Source organism: Choloepus didactylus, chromosome 25 (genome assembly GCF_015220235.1).
Source record: "Choloepus didactylus isolate mChoDid1 chromosome 25, mChoDid1.pri, whole genome shotgun sequence".
Taxonomy (NCBI): domain Eukaryota; kingdom Metazoa; phylum Chordata; class Mammalia; order Pilosa; family Megalonychidae; genus Choloepus; species Choloepus didactylus.
In genome coordinates this window covers 10,404,576-10,416,713 of record NC_051331.1, presented here as the reverse complement: position 1 = coordinate 10,416,713, position 12,138 = coordinate 10,404,576, and the positions used below count along the sequence as shown (strand labels likewise).

Genomic DNA, 12,138 nt, shown 5'->3' with positions numbered 1-12,138 from the left:
AGAATCTCCCCCTGAATACCACTTTGTTCCTCAGATGTGGCCCTCTCTCTCTAGCTAAGCAAATTTGGTGGGTGAAATCACTGCCTTCCCCCCATGTGGGACCTGACACCCAGGAGTGTAAATCTTCCTGGCAACATGGGATGAATCTGGATATGATATCATGGGATATGATATCATGGGATACCATGGGATATCATGGGATATCATGGGATTAAGAGCATCTTGACCAAAAGGGGGATGTGAAATGAAATGAAATAAACTTTCAGTGGTTGAGAGATTCCAAATGGAGTCAAGAGATCAATCTGGTGGGCTCTCTTATGCACTAATAGATAACCATTTTTAGGTTTTAATATAACAGAATAACTAAAAGTAGATACATGAAACTAACAAACTGCAAACCAGTTGCCTTGACTCTTGAAGACATATGTATAACATTGTAGCTTATGAGGGGTGACAATGTGATTGGGAAAGCCTTGTGGATAATGCTCCCCTTTATCCAATATATGGATGGATGAGTAGAAAAATGGGGACAAGAACTAAAGGAAAATATGGCAGGGGGTTGGATGATGTGGGTGTTCTTTTTTTACTCTTATTTTTTCCTATTCTTATCTTCACTTTTTTGGGTAAAAGAAAATTGTTCAAAAAATAGATGTGAGTGATGAATGACAAACTATATGATGATAATGTGAACAACTGATTATACATTTTGGATGACTGTATGGTTTGTGAATATATCTCAATAAAATTGAATATAAAATTTATATGGAGATAGGGATTTATTATCAAATAATTCTACCTAACATATACTATTGTAACTGGCAAGTATTAGCACCTGCTATTTCTAATAGATGTTTCACTGTGTTTTCCACTGCAATTAAACTTATTTTACACACCCACCAGAAGAGTATGCGTTCCTGTTGCTCCATAACCTTGCCATCACTTCAAAATGTCATAACTTTTAAAATATTTGCCAATGATGTAAATGTAAAATGATATATATTGTGGTTCTAATATATTGAGAGTATCTTTTTTTTTTTTATCATCATTTTATTGAGATATATTCACATACCACGCAGTCATACAAAACAAATCGTACTTTCGATTGTTTACAGTACCATTACATAGTTGTACATTCATCACCTAAATCAATCCCTGACACCTTCATTAGCACACACACAAAAATAACAAGAATAATACTTAGAGTGAAAAAGAGCAATTGAAGTAAAAAAGAACACTGGGTACCTTTGTCTGTTTGTTTACTTCCCCTACTTTTCTACACATCCATCCATAAACTAGACAAAGTGGAGTTTGGTCCTTATGGCATTCCCAATCCCACTGTCACCCCTCATAAGCTACATTTTTATACAACTGTCTTCGAGATTCATGGGTTCTGGGTTGTAGTTTAATAGTTTCAGGTATCCACCACTGAGAGTATCTTTTTATAAGTTTATTGGACATTCAGATTTCCTGGTGTGTAAAATTCTTGTTAAAGCTTGTTAAATCCAGTCATCTGTATATGACTTCTATAATATAAAGATTTCATATATGTGGGTAGATTGTCAAGGATTTCTAATGTTCCATTGATTGGTTTGTCTGCCTGCAAGGGCTTTATTTGCACCTGTTGTTGCCTCTGCTTGGAAAGGTGGTGATCCTGCAGGTCTTGGCTTGTCTCACACTCACCTACATTTATGTCCTTGTGCAAAGAGGCTTTTCAGACAATTTTAATCTAAACTATTTCTCAACCTCCCATTGCATTTTATCCCTTAACTCCTTATTATTCTTGTATACTTAACCCCTACCTTATACTTACATGGACATTTTTGCTTATTGTCTGTGTCCTACACTAGAATGTGAAGCCATGAGAACTGAGATATTGTCTATGGTGTATCTTCAGCAAGTATGAAACAATACTTGAAACATAGAAGGCATTTAATGAAAATATGTTTAAGGAAGAGGTAGAGAAATTGATATAACATTTCTCCATCATTTATGAAATGAGGAAACTTGGACAAGTTAATAATTCTGAATTGTACCTTTAAATTCCCAATATTATTTCATTCTTTAAGGCCAAGGCTTTGAGATAATAGATATAATGCAACTGCCATAGCACCTGACACACAGAAATGCTGTTTGGATTATAGATAATCTATTTAATCTTCTGACAAGAAACAGTACATAACTTCCCATGAAAGAACTCAAAATGTCAATATGTGAATTATCTGAGAACTTTGGGATGTTCATCAACTATAAAAACAATGAAAGAAGAAAAAAGAAGATAGAATGCTCTGTATCTAGCTGAAAGAAATGAGGAAATCTTTTATGAGAGTAAAATGTTATCTCATGGAGACAAAGACTGGAAAAAGGGAACCCAGAATGCTTTTCTCTCTTTTCTCATCTTTGCTTTTTAGCTACTGTCAGTTTAATTCATCTTATTGCAATCAGTTGTCCCTGTTGTGGCAACAAATGGCAACCAACAGCTGCAGGATTTTTATGTCACATATTGAGCCTAACTTAAAGAGGTTGATGTTACTTTTTTGGACCTTATTCCACATTCTTTTGGAAATGATTGATTTGACTATTTTGGTTTATAAGCCCACCTTTCAGCAAATTAGTTTTGGCCAGAAATCTAGGATTGTATTGCACAAACATCGTGGCTTCCTCTGATCCATGCAGGTAGGGAGATGAATGGCCTATTCCCAAAAAGTTAAGAGGGATGGGGTGATAATAAATAGGTGTTTATTTCAACTATGGTTATTTTTGTAAAATATTGTCTCATTTTGGACTATCAGCCCAAAAGAACCACAAAAGGAAAGGTAGTATATTGAAAGCCTTCCCATACCTGGTTAACCAGCTGGGCAAATTCTGAGCAGTCATTCTGGACAGTAAGAGGGATAATTTAAATAATCTTATTTTTTTGCTGTTTTAAAGTCCTATGATTTTGTCCTTTCAATGATGGGTTAAATTTCAGGATGTGTTGATGGATATAAATAAAAATTATTTCCTAGCTTCTTGAAAACAATGTACATAATTTTCTTAGATCCCTTATCTAATGCTCTAATTACGTGATTTTACAATTAATGACTAGTTTCAACAGGAATCCCACAGTTCAAGTGAAACCAAAAATGTATTTCTTCTCTAACATTAAAGAAAGTTAGAAACTGTAAATGCTACATGATTCAAATCCATGGCACTGAGAAAGATGTATTTTTATTTTCTCATTTCAGCTAGCATTGTTTAGGAGGGTCAATCCCCATGGTGAGAACTACTAGCAAACTTTGACAGTAACATAACCAATTAAAGTAAGTGCCTCTTTGTTCTGATAGTAAGCACCCACTTTACTCTGTATGTGCAATTTGACTTCTTTCTGTCATAAATTGTCTCTCCTGAATGTCAGTTTGTGGAAACAGACACATTTGCTTCATTTGTTTCATTCCAAGGGAAATTTCAGCCCCCTGAAATTTCAGCCCTCAAATTAAAAAGGCTCTGACTGCAGACCAGTGAAGCTCCAAAGGAAGTAAGATTTTGAAAATGATATAGACAGCAAATCCATTAATGAAAAAAGAATAAAATAGTGTGTTCACAATTGTACTCCAGTAATGTAATGTAATGTAAGCCACATTCCCACACAAAAGGGAATGGGGATGGGTAGTCAGGATTCTCTTTCTGAGTAACAACTAGATAAGGTATTAGGCAAAGTTGCAAAGGTTATCTCAGTTAACTTTGTGACAAAATTTCTATTTTAATAATGAGGAAGAGGGAGGCTTGTGGGAAGATGGTGTAGTAAGGAGCTCCAGGAATGTTAAATCAATTATTTAACAGGCAGGAACTCTCTGAAACCATAATTTTGAAACTCTGGAAGCTAGAAGAACAATGTACAGCAACCAGGGAAAAACAGATAAAGTATGGTAAAAAAAAGAAAAACAGTTAATTACTGTCAGAATGGTGCTATAGTTGCCCATCCACCACCAGGGTCCTGTCCCTGGCTAGCTTGCTGGTGAATTAAGGGACATAAAATTTCTCTTCCCCAAGAACACAGGTGGGCATGACTAATCACTGAGCATGGCTTTGTATTACCAAATTCGAATCACTGAGAGCTTGGCTCTGAGGGCAGGTATTGTTTCAATCCACCCTGGACAAAGGCATTGGCAGCCATTTTTCCACCCTTCTGGAACAGGGACAGCAGTGTTACAGATATAAAGATGCTGCACTTCCTGAATGGCTGCATTTGCTGGGCAGGCCAGGAAGATTCAGCTTTGGGGAGCTGTCAGAGAATCTCTTTGCACCCTTTCTGATCCCCATCCCAAGGGCACTTTGGAGCTGGTCTTCATCATTTTTGTGAGCCCCTGGCCCTGTTTTTGCTGGGAGAGACTGACTTGAGAAAGTTCTCTCAGGTGTGCCTCCTTCCAAGAATTTTTCCACCAGGCACAAGTAGCTTGAGATGACAAAAGAATTGTAAAAATCTAGGGAGTCTGGGACTGTCTGGGACAAAGTCCTGCAGGCATCAAACACCTGGGAAAAGGAGGTCTGTCTCCTGGGAAACAGGGGACAACCTCAACAGGAGAACTCCAAAACAACTAATGACCAAAATCCCAGGATAAGACAGAGGCTCAGAAAGATGAGGAAAACCCTGCACACTTCATTCACTTTGGGTAGACCTTTCTGATAGGGGGGCTGAATCACAAGAAAAATGTGTCTTTTCACCAGCTGGTTACAATGCCAAGAAACAGATATCTCAGGGAATAAATCCCAGAGTTAACATTTTAAAATATGAAAATGTACACTGAGCACCAAGAGTACAATGAAAAAAAAAAAAAAGGAAATGATGGCTCATCCAAAGGAAAAGCATAAAAATCCAGAAAATACCAATGAATAAGATAAGAATGTGGATATGTGGAACAAAGCCTCAAAAAATGATCTAAAAAATACTCAAGGGGATGAAGGAAACCACAGAGAAAAAAAACTAAAGAATATGAGGAAAACACTGATACTCTTAGAAATTTTAAAAATGGGACCAATAAGAATGTGGTGGTTTGGAACTCTACACCTGAAAATTATGTTCTTAAGGTGAATCCATTCCTGTGGGTATAAACTTATTGTAGGGAGATTTTCATGAGGTTACTCCCATTAAGACATGACCCAGGGTGGGTCTTAACCCTCTTACTGGAGTCCTTTATAAAAGAATGTAATTCAGATAAAGAAAGAGAAAGCCACAGAAGCAATAAATTGAAAGCAAGAAAACCCAGAAGGGAAGAGAGACACCATCAGATGCTGAAATGTGCCTTGCCATGTTGCAGGAGTCCAGGATCCCCACCAACCAGCATTCAGGGAGAAAGCAGTGCCTTGATGACTTGATTTGGACATTTTCATGGCCTCAAAACTGTAAGCTTGTGAGCTAAAAAATTCCCATTTTTTGATATCTGCTTTCAGCAGCCTATCAAACTACCACAGCAAATAACAAAAATCTGGATACAGCTTTTGAATTGTATGATTAGAACTGGCAAGAAGAATTGTGAGGTTCTTGAGAAAAAAGGCCTAGATTGCTTTGAAGAGACTATTGGTGGAAATATGAACATTAAGGGTACTTCTGAAGAGGTCTTAAACATAAATGATGAATATGACATCACAAACTATTAGATGGTCCTTGCTTAAAAGTCTGCTTTCCAACCAGATGCCTGATGAGGGTGGAGGTAACAGCATGGCCATCACCTCAATGATTGAAGATATTGGATCCTTCACCCCAGTGTTTGGAGAGAGCATGTCTGCTGGGTAAGCACTTGGAAGGGTGGGGCTTCCACTCTATCTGCCTGGAGTCAAGAGGTCATTCTGGAGGTAATTCTCATGCATTATGTAGAGATCTCTCTTTACTTCTTAGTGTATCATAACACCTAGAAGGAAATACCTGCAACTGTTGAACTGCAAACCAGTAGCATTGAATCTTGAAGATGACTGTATAACTAGACAGCTCACATGGTATAACCATGTGATTGTGAAAACCCTGTGGCTCACACTTCCCTTATCCAGTGTATGGACAGGTGAGTAGAAAAATGGGGAAAAAATTAAATGAATAACAGGGAGGGTTGAGAGGATGGGATGATTTGGATGTTTATTTTTACTTTTACTTTTATTCTTATTTTTATTTTTGAGTAATGAAAATGTTCAAAATTGTGGTGATGAATGCACAACTCTATGATGGCACTGTGAACAACTGATCACACACTGCAGATGACTGTATGGTATGTAAATATGTCTTCATAAAACTGAATAAAAATGAGGGAGATTGAGACATTCTCAAACAAAGCTGAAGTAGCTCATCACCACAAATTTGCCCTACAAGCAATGATAAATGGAGCTCTTCAGACTGACAGGAAAGTACACTACATTGTCTTTCAAAGTGTTGTAAAGAAATAAAGACCTGTTGTCACAGGATAATATCTCCACTGAGGAATCTGATAATGAGGATGCTGAATCCTTCTTTCTATGCTGCTCTCATATGCAACCCGATGCTTTCTGTTCTGATGGTGAAGGATCTAGAAGCTTATTTAAGACACTCAAGTACAATTTCCAAGTGATAAAAAGTGGAAAGCACTTACTATAACTGGGACAAATGATTCATATTCCTCAAGTCCTATATTAGAAGATTGTACTGAAGGAGAATCTAAACAGTTAAAAAATCTGTGAATATTTTCAAGAAAGCAATAAGGCCTTCTCAACATTCATAGATATAGATAGAAAAGTTGTAAGTAATGTAGCAATGCTGAATAGAGTTCTAATAAAATGTCTATCAACATGATGCAATGGCTAAACTAATGATAGAATGAAATAAGAAAACTATATTAATAAGTTAGAGACAAGTAATAGTAATCATTTTTTAAATTTTTAGATTTTATATAAGTAAAAAGTAAGTTATATTGCTCTTACAGAAGTCATATCTTAAGCAGTAGAAATATGTACAATAGAGTTTTGCAGACATTCAAGGATAACTCTCTGATAAAGCTATGGATACTGTCTTTTGATCTTGAACCACTCTTGGATCAACACACTTGTGAATCACTCATGGATCAGGACACTTTTTGGGTCACTCATGTTTCACAACACATCATTTACAACACACCACACATGGTTTAAATGTCAAAATAGTATATGAATTAACTAAATATACTCTAAATCAAAAATGCTATAAATAATCTGTAACTCAGGTAAGGGGAAAGCTCTCTGATCTCATGTCCAGCTGCATCTGGAGGATCATGGGCTCCCAGGCTTGGTACTGTATCAAATAATTTTTACACTGTAAATGTATTCCCTTAACCTTAAGTGCCCCTTCAGTAAAAATGTTCTGAAGTTGAATTCTTGCCTCATGTGCTCTTTGCTTCTAAACTATTGCCTGTTCTTATGCTCTTAATTCACTGGGAGGCTTAGTTGATGAAGCCCAAAACAATTGAATCATGACCTGATAAGTCTCAGGCCTTTCCTAATGGAGAGCATAGGTTTGAGTTGTAAAGAGATCAACCCATGAAAACTGATGCCCAACCTGGGGCTCAAGAAAAGAATTTTAATTTTTTACCTTGGTTAATTTTCCCCAGGGACTTGAGGCACTAGCCAGTACTTGAAGATTCCAAGGAATTTTGGCTTAACTGTGAATCTAATTCCTAATTTTTTTCCACCATCTAGGTCTTTTATTATCCATGGATAGATGTCCTCTGCAGTGTACAGCTACTTTCTTGGGTTACATTACTATATTTAACAACTTAAAAATTAGATTTGTATATTTTATGTTTTTCTTGTCTGCAGTTTTTGACCATGTTTTTTAAACTGTTTTGTACACATGCAAATTAGTTAAAGCATATCTTAATTCTGTGTAGGTGGGTGACTGCTTTTTGTGCTGACATTTCCATTGGGAGAGGCTGTATTTGCTACTGAATATTTTGCTTTCTGTAAGATGACACTCAAGACTGTCCAGCACTGCTGCCTGATAGGGACTTAGTTTCTCCATTGTGTGCCACTGTTCCCCTATTGCTGCAATATGGTAAGGACACCTGGGGAGCTCAAAGTAAACTTTATGTTTCTCATAAGAGTTCACAAGTGGTTGCCACTGTCCTTGGCCCAGTGGGCCATTCTCAGGCTACAGTGTCAAAACTGCTTTGACAAATAAGGCACTGGTCTTATATTTTTCAACAAGGATTATACAAGTAACTTGTAGGTCATGCTCTGTTTTACATGGACAGACAGGTTAATTTTTTTCATGGGCTCAGGGAGCCCAAGTCTGGAGCTGATATTAATATGCCTTTAAACTTTGAAAGGCAATTGTACATTCTCAGATCCATTTTAAAGCTTTTTTTCATTTCCCTTTATGCCCAGATATAGAGGTTTGGCTATCAATCAAAAATCTAGTATTGACAGTTGACAACAGCCAGTTTTACCTAAGAATCCAGAGTTTCTTTCTGCTCTTTGGCATGGCCACTTGTCAAAGGATCTAGCCTGCAGAGTCTCTTGTGGAGCTTTACTCCTTGAACATTTCTGGACAAGACTTGAAATTCTGGAAACTTTGTGGTAACATACTTTAATTACACTGATGTTTTATTTCTATATCAAGTTCTTCTCATTTGAATACAAAGAGATTTTGAGAGTCTTTATTTATGAGGTGTAATAAAGGCCATTCTTTAAAGTTAAACTAAGTATATGCATCAGAAATATTGATGAGGAGAGTATATTGATTAGGTACTGTGGGACATATATTTTCTACCATTGGATTTATAAATCTTAAATTCTGGACAATTCCATAATTTTGAATTCCTGGTGTTATTAGTCTATATTCTAAAATCTTTTAATTGGTGGCAAAAATGCTCTCTCTTTATCTAAGCGGACATTTTTTAAACATGTTGGAATCATTTTCATCCACAATCTTAATGTGACTTCCTATATATTTCTGGCTCACCTGAAGGATATTTCACAGCTCTTCTTCCTTAGGCAGTAGTGGCATGCCTGGATCTTTCAACACTGTTTGTAGGCTGGCTCCTAGAGTTAGGACTTGTAAATTCATTCCAGAAACACAGAGGGGGAATGACAGGGAGGGAAGGAGGGAGGGAGAGAGAGGCTTGTAAAGAAATTTGTAAGTCAATTGACCTTTCTCCAATTTGGCATTGCTGATGCTGTGAGAAGTCATTACCAACTTCAGACATTCCCACAGCAAGTACTGATTACTTTAAAGGGCAATTAAGTCTCCTGTCTACCAGAAAATTTACTAGGTTCTTACCCACTTGGAATGAGGCCTAAGGTTCTTTGTGGGTGACCAGGATGGTTTCCCAAAGGATGGAAAGTGCCCCTGGGCACCATCACAAAAAGTCACTGTCCAAGTCTCCTGTGAGCTGTGGACACTGGATTGCTGGAGTCCCTTGTTTACCTTTGCATTAAGATGGGACATTCTCATTTCCAACATCCCCCCCACCAGTAATATGCATATGATTGGGGCCCAGCAATTTCCTTGGGGCTTCAGGGTTTTTATTTCTGGCAGACTCCTCTTACTGTGAAAAGTTTTACTCAGGACTGTTTTTAAGACATTAGCATTCCAGTTAGCTTTATAGGTGATGGCTTTCATTTGGACCTTTCCTTCAGCTGCATCATGATCATAGAACAATTTAAATGTAATTTTCACCAGTGCTGAGATTGGTAACTTAAATCCACCATAAGTTTATGTAATTTCTAACAAATGCTGGGGACATGCTGAAAATAAAAGACTGATTTATATTGCACTGATTTATTGTGTCCTCTGGTGTTATATTATTAAATTTTAGGTAAGCTTTGAATAATCATTCTAAAAACAATGATGGATTTTCACCCAGCTGCAGGACAACCTCCTGAATTTATTAAAGTTATTTTGTTTAAGAACTCCATTTCTTAGTCTCACAATTATGCCTGCTTTACAGTGATCTAATTTTGTTCTGCCAGCTTGTTTTCTTGGGTCCCAATAGGGGTCTACATGTGGAATAGCCAGATTTCCTGGGGCATGAACTGGATTTTCTGGATTATCATTGGTTAAAGAATTAGTATATTTATAGCACAATTAACAAAGTTTGTATAACAGCTCACTTAAAATTATGCATTACACAAATAAGTTAAACAGATTTTTCATTTTCCTGAGATCCTCTTGATAACTGGGGACCCAGTTCCTACAATTCTGTAGTTCTGAGGTAGGAAAAGGAATTTGCTCATACATTGTATCTACTTCATCTGACCCTTTTGGCAAAAGACACTGTCCCTGCCCTTGCCCTCCAGAGGTAGAGACACCCTGCCTGAAGTTCATATCACTCATGATATGAGATGGGAAGGCCATTTCAGGGAATTCATAGGCATGAGGGGCTTGTTCTCAGGTTCCTTACAAGATGCCAGAGGGAGAGGAAGAGGAGGGTGTGGCCAAACTGTAGGCTCCAGTGGGGAAGGAAAGGGAAGTGCAAAAACTGCAACTCTACCAGGAGGTGGGGGGGAGCATGGGACCCACAAGCATGGGCCTAGAAATCCCAGCCAGTAACATTTCTGCCTGGAGTTCAAAAGCCTCAACAACCTGGGCCTGAGAATCTTAACCAAAGTGTTTTATACTGGGGACTAGGGCTTTCACTTATTTCCTCTGGAGCTTTTAAGGAGAGGCTGGGGGTTGGCTGGTGGTTAAAACTCCATGCCAGAAACATATACCTGGGAACTTTTTATTCTGAAATACAGCCATGAAACACTGCATATGGACTTTTATTTGTTCATTCTCTTACAAAATACATTTAGTTGTAAAATAACATTATCTTTTATTGACCCCTGGTTTGGCCACTTGCAGCCATCCTCTAATTTATACTGAGGCTGGTTTATTTTGCATAAACATTTCATGATTCTTTTTTATAAAAAAATCATTTTATTTATTTTTTTATGTCATGGGCTCATACCCAAATTGTTTTTAATGCTTAAGAATGCTATTTAAATGTTCATCCTTCTTAATTTTCTTAGATTGTTCACTTCTGTTGTTTCCCATTTAAAAAAAAATACACTTTTTAGATAACTTGAGATAAAACACAAGTCATAACACAAAACAAAATCTTAACCAAACCACAAACAAAAATGAGACCAGGAATCAAAGCCAAATCCAAGGCAACCAAGTCTCAATGGCTTTATCTGCCACCAAGCACCCAAATAACAAAAATCTAAGCACGCAAATTCAGTGACCTCCCTTAATGCCAGGGGCTGCTTCCTGCCAAACCAAGTCTCAACGGCTAATCCCCCATGCCAGGGGCTGCACCCACCAAAAACAGCTTTGGTATAAATTTATGTGCCACTGAGCGCCCAAACCAAGTGTGGTCTCCCACTTACAGCTCCAGGAGTTTATGTGTCACTGAAGTATAAACAAACAGCCCACAAACAGAAGATAAGACCAAGAACAGAGAAACAAGACCAAGGATTGTAAAAGCACAAAGTCATCCACTCTCAGTCACCAAACCTGTTTTCCTCCACAGCAGCAGACATTGGGGTCCTGGAAGCGGGGCGGAGGGGCTAGAAACCCTCTCGTCCAGCTCTCGGAGTTGAGTCTCTCCATTGGCCACGGAGCTGAGACTCCCGAATGTCCCACCCTAGGGGTCCAGGAACACACAGAGCAGCACCTTGTTCAGACCTTGTGTCCCGTGTTCGGTGCCAAAACTGTGAAAAGGGCACTTCCCAGATCCGGCTTCATCACTCGGCGCAGCCAAATGACGTCACACTGCAACAGGCTGAAGATGAGAAGATGGTTAATTTACACTGGTGAAGGACCGGGGAAGATTTTCTCAGTCAGTCTCCTCCAAGTGATTCTTCAATTGGCTAAACCCGTTAGAGACAAAGAGAGCTAATCATCTTAGTTAACATGTAGCAGGAGAATTTCAGTAGTTTATCCTACTTTATTTAGAATTTACACTGGGAAAAGTGCCTCGCAGTCCAGGGAGACAGAGGAAAGGCTGATTTATATCTGGAAGGCTTCAGACAATAGATTAAAAGTTATTTAGGTTTTGGGGGAGACTGGTATTTACATACTGCTGTAGAGTGTTTATAAAATATGCGCCATGTAGCAAGAGGTACAGTTAATTTTTTTTTGCCGTATTTCACCATTCTGGTATGAACCAAATGCGTATGCAT

The 12,138-nt window shown here is 38.0% G+C and overlaps 1 protein-coding gene across 6 annotated transcripts in view; it reads right to left on the bottom strand.

Annotated features, from left to right (window-relative positions):
* LOC119520558 (zinc finger protein 596-like) overlaps positions 1-11,706 on the bottom strand; it is a 45,858-nt gene extending 34,152 nt beyond the window's left edge. For 3 of the 6 annotated variants that reach the window (XM_037818493.1, XM_037818497.1, XM_037818498.1), the window contains exon 1: positions 11,471-11,698. The gene's annotated coding sequence lies outside the window, so the exon portion shown is untranslated. Of the gene's footprint in view, positions 1-8,932; positions 9,025-11,470 lie in introns of all 6 variants that reach the window. The other 3 variants (XM_037818494.1, XM_037818495.1, XM_037818496.1) reach the window with 3 other exon arrangements.
* Positions 11,707-12,138: the final 432 nt, after the last annotated feature.